This window comes from Castor canadensis, chromosome 4 (assembly GCF_047511655.1).
Source record: "Castor canadensis chromosome 4, mCasCan1.hap1v2, whole genome shotgun sequence".
Taxonomy (NCBI): Eukaryota; Metazoa; Chordata; class Mammalia; order Rodentia; family Castoridae; genus Castor; species Castor canadensis.
Window position 1 is genome coordinate 61,422,529 of NC_133389.1, and position 14,718 is coordinate 61,437,246.

The following is a 14,718-nucleotide window of genomic DNA, read 5'->3' on the forward strand; positions in this document are numbered from 1 at the left end:
ACTCCATAGAAATGAGGAGTTCAGGATGGCTGATTTGCTGAGCTCTGAGGCCAGGTGACACAATTAATTTCTCTCCATTCTTTCTACTCATCTCCATTTTGTGGATTTTGCATGCATAGCATATATCACTTCTTTGATAAATTACTTTGCTCCTTTTAAGTTATAAATGAACATAGTATGTAGTTACTGATGTTGGAAAGAGTGATTCCTATTTTAGGTGTTAAACTGTGTGCTGCATATATAACTACAAATAATATGTCAATAATAGCTTGGATGTTGTTTTAAAAAACTAATACTCAGGATTGTATTTTATGTACAAATTACATTACGTAAAGCTTAATAAATTTTGTACTTTTTACATAAGAAATTCTAAGCTACGCTAACTCCTCAAAATTTATATAGCACTGTGACTCTCTGGTTAGAATTTCCTAATCAACTTCTTCAATATTGTCACCATAGGTTCTCAGTTTTCTTCAAAAAGGGTACTATGAGTTGAAAATATAATCTTCAGTATTAAATGAATAAAGGTTTTAATTCAGTCAAAAAAAAGAAAAGAAAAAAAGAAAACCAGCTTTCCCTTCAACTCTTTTACTGTATCACATCTTACTGTGCCCACCGGCTCTAAGAATCACAATATAGAACATGTTAATAGGCTTATCTTATAAACCAGGGAAGCTTTAAGTAGCAATGTCTTTCCAATTCACTAATGAAACATTTTTAAAATCTAAAAATACTATAAGCCTCCCATGATAAGACAATGCAGCTTCATGGATTCCTAAAATACTGCAGCAGTTTTCAGTTCAGTCATCAGAAAGCCTGAGTTTACTCTGTAGCTCTAAAAAACCCTGCAGAGAAAAATGAGTAGGGCTGTGCTGGGTGGGGAGGAGGAAGGACTTAGTCACCAAGCTTCCTGTTCTATACTACACCCCCTTCCCTTTGGTGGGGCAGCTGGGAAGGCCAGGGCATAATTAAGGGGCTGGGAATGTGAGAGAAAATTACAAACAGAAACCGGGATGGGAAGAAAAGGGTCATATGCCCAGGTCCTGGCAGGTGAGGGGTGAGAAGCCCCTCTTGGGCCTGCCTTGCTGTTAGGTAGGGAGCGTAGGGAAGGTATGTGAAGGGCTGTGAAGAGTAACAGTTACGCAGGTGGATCACGCTTACCTCCTGCACCTTGGCAGCTTTCAGAGGATCTGGGGTATTGGAGCCAGTGTTGACCAGGAGCTGGCCTTCTCAAGCTTAATGTATGCATAGATCACCCATTCCTGCTGAATGTTACCTTCCGGGGCCCAGCCATGATGATTCTGATGTCTGGTCACCTACAGTAGGGACCTACAATGCCCACAGGCCATCCTGGTTTGTAGGCACCGTTGGAGGTAAAGTGTTCCAAAAACTTAGTGTGGTCCTTGGGCATGCAGCATCGGTGTCACTCAGAAGATTGTGAAACTTGCAGACTTTGATCTTGAACCAGAAACTCTAGGCTCAGGCCCATTCTAATGGAACGAGCCCTCCAGGGGATTCTCATGAACCTGAAATGTGTAAAGTACTTATAAAATGACCTGCATCCTCAGCCTCCCTTGACAAGAACTGAAAGGGAGCTAGGATAAAAATATAACATGCACGCATTCCTTTGTCCTCTCTTGATTAGCACCGCCAAGATTCTGGACACAGCGATGTGAGTGTGCTCTGACTCTGATAGGTGAGGTCATCAGTGTGATAATTCAAATAGTGGCTTATCTGGGGAAGACAGTGGATCTAACCAGTTATAAAGCTAAGTTACAAGAAGCTTTCTAGAATTTACTGATTAAAAAATTCTGATTAAATGGTTTTATTTTTTTGATAGTACTGGGAAATTGAAGTCAGGGCCTCGTGCTTGCTAGACAGTTGCTCTACCCCTTGAGCCACTCCACCAGCCATTTTTGTATTGGTTGTTTTTGAGATAGGGTCTTGCTTATTTCACTCTGCTGGCCTGGACTGTGATCCTCCTGTTTGTGCTTACTTGCATAGCTGGGGATGATAGGTACCTACCATTGTGCCTAGCTGTTGGTTGAACTGGTTGAGTTGGGGTCTCTAGGAAACCATTGCCCTTCACCAGACTGGCCTTCACCTGTGATCTTCCTCCTGAGTAGCTAGGCTTTTAGGGTTGAGCCATTGTGTTTGGCCTTAAAATTCTAATTAAATTTTGCTGTAATGTTTAGCCATTGGAAATTTTCCTGGAATGATACTTGGCATAGAAGATATTTGTTGTCTTGTTGTAATAAGGGTGTAACCCAGTGCACTTATACTTACTGCTTATTTGATGTCTGTAAGGGCCCTTGGTGGGGTGGCAGTAGGCACAGGTAAGGAAGGAAGATGTAGGTGCCATACTTTAAAAACTTGTCCAATCTGTTTAAAGCTTCCAAAAGTCCTATAAAGAAACAAGGACTTTCTTAGGAGAGAATTGGAAACAATTTATGTAAGAGTTGGAGTTTTAACGTGGAAATGTATAACTTTGCCTTTGGAAATATATTCAACTTCCAAGTAGAAAATAAAGGGTTTTTATCTCATGTCTAGTTAAAGTACTAACAATGTGTTTCCTAAATTAGAGCCTAGTTTTCTGTTGGCCACAAGATCTCTGTCATTTAATACCTGAGGTAAATGAATGTGATGGTATGTTGTTTAGCAGATTTACTTGAACACATCCAGCCTGCGTGGCTTAGAAGTATTTGCCAGGGGCTGCTAACCTCCCGCTGCCCGTTCTCCTGCTGCATTTCAACCCACAGCTAGATCACTAGGTGTAGCTGCGGCTTTAAACCCACCTGCCTGAGCCAAGAAAGGTCTCCTGATGCAATTCATGTATAGCAAAGGAAAGGAAGGCATGCTAGTGGAACTCCCACCTGCTAGTCCTAATTGTAGCATAGTTTGGTATAATTCAGCATCGAATAAAGACAACTTTACACTTGTCTGTTACAGTCCTTTCTTTTTTGACCATTTGATGTTCGCTGCTTGTCTGTATGTAGAGGTGGAACTAAGAAGTAGTATTTATTTGCCAAGCAAGTAAGAGTTCCTGTTGACCTTTGGGGACTTGTAGTCCACCAGCACAAGCGATGAGTCATTCATGTCATTTATTAATGGATCTTTGTAGGTATTATATCTTTAGGAAGTGGCCTGTCCATACCATGCTTCCATCTGCAAGGGATGACCTCTATGGTATTTGGCGTTTTAGATATATAAGTCAAGAAGCCACTAAAACTTGTATGGAAATAGAATTCACACATTTTTCCTGCTTAACACATTTTTCCTGCTTACCACTCAGAAGGCTAATGAGTCATTAACTTTTTCTAGGAAGCAACACAAGGGTTTGGCCCCGGGCCGGAAGCAAGGGGAGGTGGAAGAGCAAGGGAAGAAGGCTTACCTTACTGGGGAGGGACGTGGTTTCAAATGCTCAAGAGCAATGCTTGCAGGACACATAAGCACAGATGAAGGAGAGTGGAGGAGTCAGAGACAGAGACTTGTCAAAGCTTCCAAGGCTTCAGAATCTCCCTGGGAGGAACAGCCACTGTTTAACAGTGATTTATCTCAACATGCAGCAGCCTAAACTGAAGCAAAGCATTTACTTTTTACGGGCTGCAAAGCATAAAAGCTTATAGAGCATTGGTTTGTTTTCAGATGGGTGAATATTCATTTTAATCTCTTTCTCTCTCTCCTATTCAATATGCAGAAAGCAAATTTACTGCAAGCAGTGGAAAAGATACGTCTTCATCTGGCTCCCTGTGGAAGTCTGAGGCCTCCTGGCTTCTCACTCTGCTTCCTCCTGTGGAATCACAATGGATTCACGGGTGGGCGTCCATGGGGATGGGACGGAACTGGATCAGACCCTTTGGAAACTCGGTTTTTAAGGGATCCTCTTTGCTCTCCTCAGTCTGAGAACCTTTGTATCATGCACGAATTACATGCTTGAGATGGACATGTTACATTTGTTCTAGATATACAATTATAAAGTGGTTTAAAGAATTCCTTTGCAAATAAATAGGATAATGTATGAAGTCAAATTACTAAACAGTATCTGACATATAGTAGTCACTCAGCAAATCTTTGTGGAATGAATATGATTGAATACTTCTCTCTTGGAGAAGAAAAAAACAAGTTACCCAAGCTTATTGCTTTTTGTTTTTTTTCTTCCCTCTTTCCTACCAACTTTGGCTTTTTTAAGCTTTTGGAATAATATTAACAACAGAACCAGGTAGGGGTTTAGTACTTGGCGCCATTAGCAATTTATGGGTGTATAGAGGTCAGTTTCTAAATTTAAAGGAAATTTATCTTTAATTAAACATGTAAAAGTAGGCTTGCAATGTAATAAAAATGTATTAATCAGTTATTGCTACAAAGTAGAATTTTGATATAATACTGATCACTTAGAAATGAAATTTATCATCTGGTTGATTTCTGATTCTACTCTAGGGGCATTTAATTTAGTCACTCTTGCCTTTTAGGTTGGATATAGAATAAAATTAATTATGCTTCCATTCACCTGGGAGCATCATGATGGCATGGGCTCACCTTTGTTAGAGCAGGCATGCTCTCCATCCTCTCCATCTTCTCTCAGTGCCACATCCTCCCAAGTGATAAAAGAGGCCACATTGACAACAACCTCATAAGCTCTGTTTTCTGTTTCCTTGGCTGTTGAAAGCTCAACTGCTGACGATAGTATGAAATTTCATCAATGAGTCAGGGCAATGGTATCACATAACGTGTATTGTAGGGGCAGTAACCTTTCCGCACCCACCACAAGGGTCATGGACTGTGTTCCCCTGTAACTGAAGACAGGTTAAATGAGAGAAAACATGACTGATTTATTGAATTAAAGTTTGAGGTGGCACGAGAGCATTCAGTCGTGAAGACCCAAAGACCCAAGGAAAATTGCACGTGTTAGTGCTGAAGTTCAATGAGGAATGGACAGTCATGTAGAAATGCTAATAGATTGATGGAGAGGGGAAATCCAGCAAGGCCTGTAGGTCCAGATTCTTCTTGGCCTCTCCCTGTAGCATTCCTTCCTCCAGGTATGAGGCATGAACCCTCTGGAAAGGGGTAGAGAGGGAGAAAGTGACCTTTCTAGGTATCAGGGCTGACTTTGGGGGAATAGGGCTCTAGTTTCTGTGGTCTACCTTGGGGAAGAGGGATTCTGGTTTCTGTGGATAGAAAGTGGTAGGAAATAGGAGGTGGTCAGAGAGACCTTGCTTCAGAGGCTACGTGTGCAACCTTCCTTGATCCTTTAGTTCAAAGTACTCAGCAGACCAAGGTGCCAGACTTTGGGTTTCCTGTTCTGAGCCTCAACAGTTATGTTCTGGCAGTTTTGTTTATGTCTTATGGGAAGTTTTTATTTTTTTATTATTTTTATTTATTTATTTATTTTTCTCTTTTTCTTTTATTATTCATATGTACATACAAGGCTTGGTTCATTTCTCCCCCCTGCCCCCACCCCCTCCCTTACCACCCACTCCGCCCCCTCCTTCTCCTCCCCCTCAATATCCTGCAGAAACTATTTTGCCCTTATTTCTAATTTTGTTGTAGAGAGAGTATAAGCAATAACAGGAAGGGACAAGGGTTTTTGCTGGTTGAGATAAGGACAGCTATACAGGGCATTGACTCACATTGATTTCCTGTGCGTGGGTGTTACCTTCTAGGTTAATTCTTTTTGATCTAACCTTTTCTCTAGTATATGGGAAGTTTTTAAAAGAGCCCCACACTTTCCTTCCAGATCTGTGTTGGGGCAAGGAGCCCATAGAGGTGGCTGGTTGGGAATCCCTGCTCCTGACCTTCTGAAGGTTAGGGTTGTGGCTGCCCAGGAAGAGACCAGAGGAGTGACGGTGACAGTGAAGACCTGGGGGTTCCTGAGGTGAGGAGAGATGCAGAGGGTAGAAGCCCTTCGTGTGTTCACATATTCCTGGGTTCAAATTCTGTTTCTGTCTCTGAACAGATACATGGCTTTGGGCATGTTATTTCATTTTACTGAACCCTAGTCTTCTTTTCTGGAAGAACACTTTCCAAGATTCTTGTAAAGACTAAATACAAGAATCAGTGTTGTGATGTTAGGGGGCTCTTGATGTTAGGGGTGGGGCCATATGTATTTAATGGTCAGGAAAAGAGGGGGTTGGCCTGGTCTCCCATCCTCCATGTACCTTGTAGGTTTAATGACATGATCTCACTGTGTAAGTCAAAAAGGGTTGAATATGGTAATATTTCATATAGTCAAAAAGGGTTGAATATGGTGGTCTTTCAAATAGTTCAAACTAACTGATCTCCTCTCTGGGACCAAGGCTTCAAGTGGTCATGTTGCCAGGAACCTGTATAAGTGACTGTGTATGTGTGGTCATATACATCTGTTTTAGGAACATGTGGATGATACTATGTTTAAAAGAAAACAAAATCCTGAAAATAGTGAAATGATCATGTGGGAGTTGACACTGTGAGAAGCCAGCATTACTGAGTACTACAAAGGCTGTGTTGTGCACCTGCTTTGGAGTCACTTTGGGTCCTTGTTAATAATACAGATTCCAGCCTGGCTGACAACACACCTGTACGCCCTACTACTTGGGAGGCAGAGAAGGAGGGTTGCAGTTCAGGACCAGCACAGACAAAGTTAGCTTGACATCCTCTGTGAAAAATAAACTAAAAATCAAAAGGATAGGGACCGTGGCTCTAGTGATAGAGCTCTTGCCTAATAAGCATGAGGCCCTGAGTTCAGTCTCCAGTACCACAAAAAAAAAAAGCATATTCCTGACCCACATAGACAGACTAAGCCAGGAGCAGAGCTGGAGACACTGGTAGAAAACACTTCAGATGATTTTGTTGCTCATTCAAGTTCAAGAGCTACAGGTCAGAGAATAGCAGTGACTCAGATACTGCCTATGTGCAGAACTAGCCACAGCTTTCTGACGAGTGTTACGGAAACATCTGAGGGGTCCTACATGAATTTTTATATCCAAACTATAATTGACCTGTGTGTGTGTATGTATAATCTATATGAAATATGTATATGTATGTATTTACTATACATACATATATGTATATAATTATATATATATAATGAAGCAGAGACTTTCTGGCATCAACAGAGAAAATGAATTATGAAACAAAGAATTTTATAAAAACTTTATCTGCCTCACATCATCCTTCAACTTGGTGGCCTCTAGTAAATGTGGTATCAGCCTAGAATTTTTGAGATATAGTGAAAGAAAAAAAGACAGTGTGGGGTCATCAGATCACCAGTGATTTTCAAACTCCAAATTTGCCAATCTGAGCTGCATTTTGAGATGACTCATTCAGGGAAGATCATGAGACAAGATAATCTGTGAGGTATTTTGGGAAGATTATTTTCCAGCACTTACTCCTTTCTTTTGCTCACTGAAGCATATGGATACTGTAGAATAATTTGTCCTGGGGGCCCCGTAAACACTGGGCAAAAGCTTGGCATTTGAGTTCCTCATAGTCTTAGGACCTCAGAATGAACATGCTTGTCTATAAAAGCACTTGAAATTTGTACTTCCTCATCATTTTGGTCAAGGAAGAAAGGTACTTGTCAAAATGTAGTCTCGAGGAGAGGTAGCTCATTAAGTTATCTTTCATATGACATTCCTAACAGGCTGTCAACTTGATACATTGACATTCTTGTGTTCAGATTTCTCAGTTGTAAAATGAAAATGCTAGAAGGTCTCTCCAGTCACCTACAGAGTGTGAGGACTGCCAGGAACTTACATCTTAGTTCATAATAGTTTGTCAGATAGCACTTGGGTCCAGGGGCCATTTTTGATCAGCGAGGATGGTAGAAATGTCTAGAACATTGGGAGCTGTGCTCTGGTAGAGCATGAGGTGGCTCGCTAATAGGAATTGAGTGGCATCGGGCCTTTGGGAGGAGTGTTGGTACTTTGTGTGTATGCCATAGGCTGTCTTTGCTGGGATACATCCAAGAGAAGTTTGCTCTCTCCCTCTGTGTTTGACAGTGTAGTTGTCATTCACAGGTGCTACCACAGGTTCTGCAGCAGCTGGCCTGTCAAGGACCATGATTTTCTATGTCAATTTTGACAACAGATCAATTTTATTTCAGGGGTTTAGAATTGACAGTAATAATTGATTACCATGTACAGAGCACTAATTACGTAATGGTACCATCCTGTGAGCATATGATATTCTCAAATTTCTTGTTGTTCTGTGGCTAATAAAAGCTTGGCTGAGATAATCCATCGAGGCTTTGGGAAATCAGGTTGTCACCGCTCCTGACCATCTCAGATCATCTGTATTGTGTCTCCTGCCCCACAAGTACCCACAGTTAACCTTTTACTGACTTGTGCTTTGCTTTCATCTGCGTGTATTAACTGTGCTCTAAAAGTGAGCATTTCAAATGTAGTATAGTTAGAATGATGTTGAGCGATACATTATTACATGATTTAAAATCTGTAAGATGAGCCAGGCATGGAGGTATAGGCCTGTAAACCCAGCTACTTGGGAGGCAGAGACAGGGATCTCTAGTTTGAGTCCAGCCCAGACAAAGTTAGTAGAGACCCTATCTCAAAACCAAAATACAACCAAAAGGTGTGGGGACATGGTTCAGGTGGTAGGCCATTTGTGTAACATACTAGAGGACCTGGATTCAATGTCCAGTACCGCAAATAAATAAATGAGTAAATGATTAAATCTGTAGGATGACCCCCTGGGGAGATTTCATTTTGGATCTTAGTTCCAGAAAAAGTTGTGATTCTCCTGGAAGTAAGTTTCTTCTTAGGGACACTGAATGCTGTAACCCTGTTGGTCAGATTCAAATGCATGCTCTGTCAGAACATTTTACATTGAGCAACAGACCTCAGCCAAAGCTGTTCCTACGTCAATCAGGGAATGTGCTGGCTTTTGTAACAGAGAAGGCCATGGCTGTGCAGGCTGGTCCCAAGGGCTCAACATTGTCATCAGGGTTCTAAGTTATCTTCTCCAAGCATTTTTCCTCCTTCTGTGATGTATCTAGGAGCCACAAGGCTAAATCCCTCCAACTCCAAGCCTGATGGGAAGACAGATTCCATTCCTTAGTGGTACAACTCAGTCCTGTGATTGGAGTTAGAAGAAAAACAGGCTGTTACTTCTGTGAAGGTAGAGGATGTATATTGGAAGCTGTTGAGAAGTGGGAGATGGGAGGTAAGGGAGCAAGGGAGAGTAATGGAAGGGGTTGAGTGGACCAAAGTTAAGTATACCCACAGTAGGGATGCATAAAGAAACTTCTTTGAACATCGACTTAGATATTAATAATGAAAGACAGGCAAGACTGTAAAATTGGCACATTTTGAGGGGAGGGTTTACTTATGGGGGGAGAGGGTGAACCAAGGAAATTAAGGTGAGGGAATATGGTTGATAGACTTCATATACTTATATGAAATAGAACAAAGAAACCTCTTGCAATAGTTTTAAGTGGGAGGGTTTAGGGGGAGGGATGGTAGGGGTGATCTAACCAATGTACAATATAAGCCTATTTGGAATTACCACAATGAATTCCCTCTCTATAATGAATATATCCTAATAAAAAATGAATGAAAAAAAAAAGAAAATGAAAAATAGGCTGTTACCAGTGGAAGAGGGTGGATAGCATTTGGGCTAAAGACACCTAAAGGCCCCAACCCATCACCTGTCTATGGTGGTTTCTGGATCATTTTACTGGACTGATTCTTAGTCTCCTCTTCACTTTCTCACCTTACTCTAATACACTGTGCTTATTTTATGTCTCATTATAATCATTATAAACACACTAAATCTGGGCTGATAGAGTACCTGCCTAGCAAATATGAGGCCCTGAGTTCAAACCCCAGTAGTAAAAAAAATAAATTAAAATAAATGCACTAAATCTTTTTGGAACTGGGTGGATGTGGCAGAACATAAATGAATTCCAAATCTTACCATTTGAATCAATGTTCCAAATGCAACTTTTGTGGGTGGGTGTTCTTTCATTTACATTTTTTTATATATATTTTCTGGGACAGGGGTCTCATACAGCTCAGGCTGACCTTGAACTCACAATTCTCCTGCCTCAGCCCTGGGATTATAGGTGTGAACCACCACACTTGTCTTTCTTTTACTTCTTAATGACACCATGGAACACATTGGAAGCTTGCTAAAGTGAAGAACACAAGGGTGAGTACAGAGGTTATTATAGTTGAGTACTTCTCAAATTTATTAAGGTATCAAAAATCTTTTGGTTAAAAATTTTATGTAGGTTGAATGTATGAAAATTATTTGGGCAAGCATTTATTTTATGGACAGATTAAAAAAAAAAAAACCAAAAAGACCCTCTGTCACATTGGGGAACATGTATATTGGTTAGATACTGCTGTGTAACAAGCCCCCCCAAAACTTAGAGCATAAAACAACCACCATTTTCTGTTTTTCATGTTCTTTGGGTGGTTCTGCTGATATAAGCTGTACTTTGTCTACCTTGTGTATTTGTCTGCGCAGCTGAGCTTGGCTGTGTTTTCTTAAAATCTTAGGGTTGGCTGGCTAGGATGGGTCTTGGCTGGAACAATTGGGCTGTCCTCCATGTGATCTTTCCTGCTACATCCCACAGTTTCCAAAGAGTGAGGAACAGGCTTGTGTTTGGGAAGGGTTCCTTGTCACTTCCACCTTATTTTTCTGGGCAGAGCCAGCTCCAAGACCAGCCTCATATCAAGGGGAGGAAACTAGACCTCCATCCTTGCTGAGTGGGGCTGCAGCACCCCATGGTAAAGGGGGTAGGGATTTGGACCCAGGTCTTATGACCTAACATGCCTTTGCCTTGCATGGGAAATCACTAGCAGGATGGAAAAAAGGAATTGGGAGTTGAAAGACCTGTACTGCTGGGTCAGCCCTGCCACTGGCTGTCATCTGAAGGAGGAAGTGGTTAACCTCAGTGACCTCCCTTGCTGATTTGCACATAGGGTCATTCAGTGCCACGGTGATTGATGGTTTTGCTTCAGAGATAAATGAGAACTTTTACAAACCCCAGTTTCTGGGGCTATTCTGAAGGGGTGGAACTTGAATAAAGCCTAGTTCTCATCCTGGCTGTGCTGGTTCCCAGCCAGGAGAGCCCCGCGGCCCTGCTAGGCCAGTCTGCTCATATAGGAAAGGGGTGAGACCTGCCTTCTAGGCCATCCTCTGTAAAACACAGGGCCTGTCTAGAATAACTATTGTTTGTAAAGCCCTTTGTGGAATAAACTTGAGCCATTATTCAGGATCTTTTTTTCTGTCTGCAAACCCAAAGGGTATGTTTTTCCACAGTCCCAGTCTTTTTTCTGTCTGTGAGTCAGTCATTCATTCATTTGGAGGTACTGGGGCTTGAACCCAAGGCCTCCTGCTTGTGCTGTACCACTTGAACCATAGCCCCCAGCTTTTTTTGCTTTAGGTTATTTTTCACATAGGGTCTTGAGATTTTGCCCAGGGCTTGCCTCCAACCATGACCCTCCAACCTATGCATCCTTTGTAGCTGGGGTTACAGATTACAGATGTGTACCACCACAACCAGTTTGCTCTGTTAAGATGGAGGGGGAGGTCTCACTAACTTTTTCCCTGGGGCTAGTCTCAACCTGGATCTTCCTGATTTCTACCTTTTGAGTAGCGGTGATTATAGGCATGTACCACTATGTCTGGCCTGTGATTTATAAACTTTGTTATTTTTCCTAGCTTCCCGGGAGCAAGGGAAAATGAGGTAAGACAGTTGCATGCCACTTGGGTGCTAGCTCCCTTACACATCATTTATTTGTTCCCCAAAGCTATCCTATAAAGGTGGTAGTGGATATTTTCCTTTCCCTTCCATGGTAGGGTGGGGTTTGAAATCAGGGCCCCAGTGTTGCTAGGGAGGTGTTCTACTACTTGAACTACTCCGCCAATACCCAAAGGGCTCCTTTTCCTCTGGTCTCTTGGGCCCAAAGCCTGTATTTTTATGCCTATCGTAATTTTCAAGTCTGGCTTTATACTTAGTGCAGTTATTCCCAATGATGTTAAAAGCAATTGTAAAATTGTTGTAACCCAACAGTGCAGTGTACTTACTGCTATTTTACAGCCTTCTGAAATAGTAATTAGAAGGAGTACTTAGCTTCTTATGAACTTGAATAAGATTAATTGAATAGAGACTTACTCATATTTTTCATGAGCAGAGGAGGGCAGAATGTTGTCCTCTTGCTTTAAAATTCTCTAGATACAGTTGTATTCTTATAATTTCCTGTGTTTTGCATCTGAAAAGTCTGATTAACGTGAAAGGTGTAAAAGCTTTGCTTCAAGGTTTCATGGTCAAATGGCACTAAAACCAGTGATAATGTATTTTTAATTCTCTCCACTTCAAGTAGAAGTGAGCGGGCCTTCGGGGGTGGAAGCCAATCACCTTTTCTAGGACAAAAATGCATTGTCTTTTGAGGTTTGATGAAGAAGCCTGCAGATCCATATTTGAAGGATTTAAAACAATGCAGCATGTAGTGTCCAGCGGCATTCTCCATGGGAAAGAACAGGCTGGCATAGTGGTCTGTAAGTCACTTTTTTTGCAGCATTATTAGGGAGAATGGCAGCAAAATAGACTACACTAACAAAAGTGAATAAGTAAACATTCAGAGAATGTTAGTATTTTTCAGAGTGAGGTTTCGAAATGATAGAGTTAGATTTCCTACTAAAACTATGACGTGGTCATCTTCCAAAGAGGCAAATTATATGTAAGTACTTATTTTGGGAAGATTCCCGATCCAGTGGAGATGAAATGAGGTATTTGTTCCTAGTAAGAATGAGGAAGATCCCAGGCCTGATGTTTAGTACACTGAGTGCTGATGTTCCGGTCTGCTGCCATGAAGCATGTGATTTGTGTTAGGTCTGTAATTGTGGTTCAAGTCCTGCAAGAGTAAAGTGGATGTTATAATAATGCTCTGAGTCCCTAAAATGATTATGAATATCAGATGACATAATTTGAAAAGTTGCTTTCTCAGCTCTGGAGTCCTGGCCAGGTGACCTGTGCTGGCTATCACATTCTTGTTGGCTTTGGGTCACAAATGTACTGCTCATTCTGCCCCTTCTACCATCTTCCTGGTCCTGCTTTTAGTTCAAATAAAGAAGCCACTAACCACAGTGGCTATTCTTAATTTCTGTTTAAATGAGAACTCATTATTCAGTTGGGATCTTTTCCTTTGGGGATGCTTTCTGAATATACATTGGTTGTTCCATTCTGAGCCACCCCTCCCACCTCAGTTTAATACTCTATAACTGAACACAGCAGGAAGAACTGAGCATTGAGTAGTGACAGGAAGAAAATTCAAGAATTGTTTGCAAAGCATATTCTCTTCCAAAAAGCAACACTTATTGAGCACTAAGAGTGCAGTGAGATAGGATGACATCCTCCCACCATGAAAGGTGGCTGGGCCTTCTTAGGGTGAATTCTTTGCTGAGCCCTGGAGCAGGCCTCTGCTGGGCATTGAAGATGTAAGGGTATCCCAGTGAGCTTTGTCCTTAAGGAGGTAACAGCAGTACTCTGGGGGCACCCAGGTCAGCTGACCCTTCTGTTTCTAAACAGAAGTGTTGTAGACATTAGAAAGGGGAGGCAGCTTCCTCTCCAAGGCTGGCCTGGCGAGTAGGCCAGGCTTCCAGAAGTACAGTGGAGGAGGCCCTCCAACGGTCAGCTGTAGAGCATTCAGGCACTATACAGAGAAGATGTGAATTTTTTAATGAGCACCCATTTACTTAGACAGAAGGGAAGACCTGGGAAACTAGAGGGAGGAGCTTTTGATTTTTCTTTTCTTTTAATTTTTTTTTTTTTTAAGTAGAAGATTGCTTTGGAGGGCTCAGCACCATTTGTGTGTATGTGTGTGTGTGTGTGAGTAATGAGGTTCCTGCATCAAAAATGGGTTGTTTTTATATTCTCTGTCTGACATCAAGGTCCTAGAGGTTCTGTGCTTTTCTCCCTTTTCCTTCTTTCTTCTCCCTCCTCCATCTCCATCCAGTGTAATAGATGAGTTTTAAAAGAAAGTGATGAACCAAACAGGAATCCGTAGCCTGTGGAACCATTGTCAGTCCTGTTGGAGTGGGCCTGTCAGTGGGCAGGCCACTGTCCTCATCTTTCTTCTCTTCAGAATGAGGGTGGGACAATAAGTGTTGTCCCCATGCTGTGACTTGAGTGTGAAAGCCTAGCCAGGCCAGGAACTGGTTGGTGCTCTGTTTTGTTTCTAATGGCACAGGGGATACTTAACTGTTGTAGGATGCAACAAAGGAACAGCTGCTGTTCACTGAATGCTTAGCCTGTCTAGGGAAGGTACCTTTTACATGTATTGCCTGACCAGATACCTAAAACAATTGAAGTTACCACTTCTTTATAGACCTTGAAATAAGCAAAGTGACCAACATCAGGCAAATTGTAAGGGGCAAATTTGAGATTTGAACTTGAAAGCCACTGAGCTACAGGACAGGTTGAGCATTCCTAATCCCCAAACCTGAAAGCTGAAATGCTACAGTATCCAGAACTTGCTAAACACTGTTGTGAAGCCAGTAAGTGGAAAATTCAACACTTGGCCTCATGCAGCGGATGGCAGTCAAAACCTAGATGTGCTGAAGATACTGTGTAAAATTACTTTCAGGCTGTGTGTATGAGGCGTATATGAAATCAAAATGAATTTCTTGCTTAGACTTGGGTCCCATCTCCAAGGTATGTCACTGTGTATGTGCAAATATTCCAAAATCTGAAAAAATCCCAAACAAATCAGTTTT

General features: G+C 41.7%; 1 protein-coding gene across 12 annotated transcripts in view; it reads left to right on the forward strand.

Annotated features, from left to right (window-relative positions):
* Positions 1 to 14,718, forward strand: part of Ptprm (protein tyrosine phosphatase receptor type M) — a 747,535-nt gene that overhangs the window by 5,095 nt on the left and 727,722 nt on the right. Inside the window, exons 1-2 of one of the 12 annotated variants that reach the window (XM_074070321.1) lie at positions 180 to 3,815; positions 5,735 to 5,872. The exons of 10 other annotated variants lie outside the window; for them this stretch is intronic. The gene's annotated coding sequence lies outside the window, so the exon portion shown is untranslated. Of the gene's footprint in view, positions 1 to 179; positions 3,816 to 5,526; positions 5,873 to 14,718 lie in introns of those variants that run through there. One more of the 12 variants, XM_074070322.1, reaches the window with a different exon arrangement.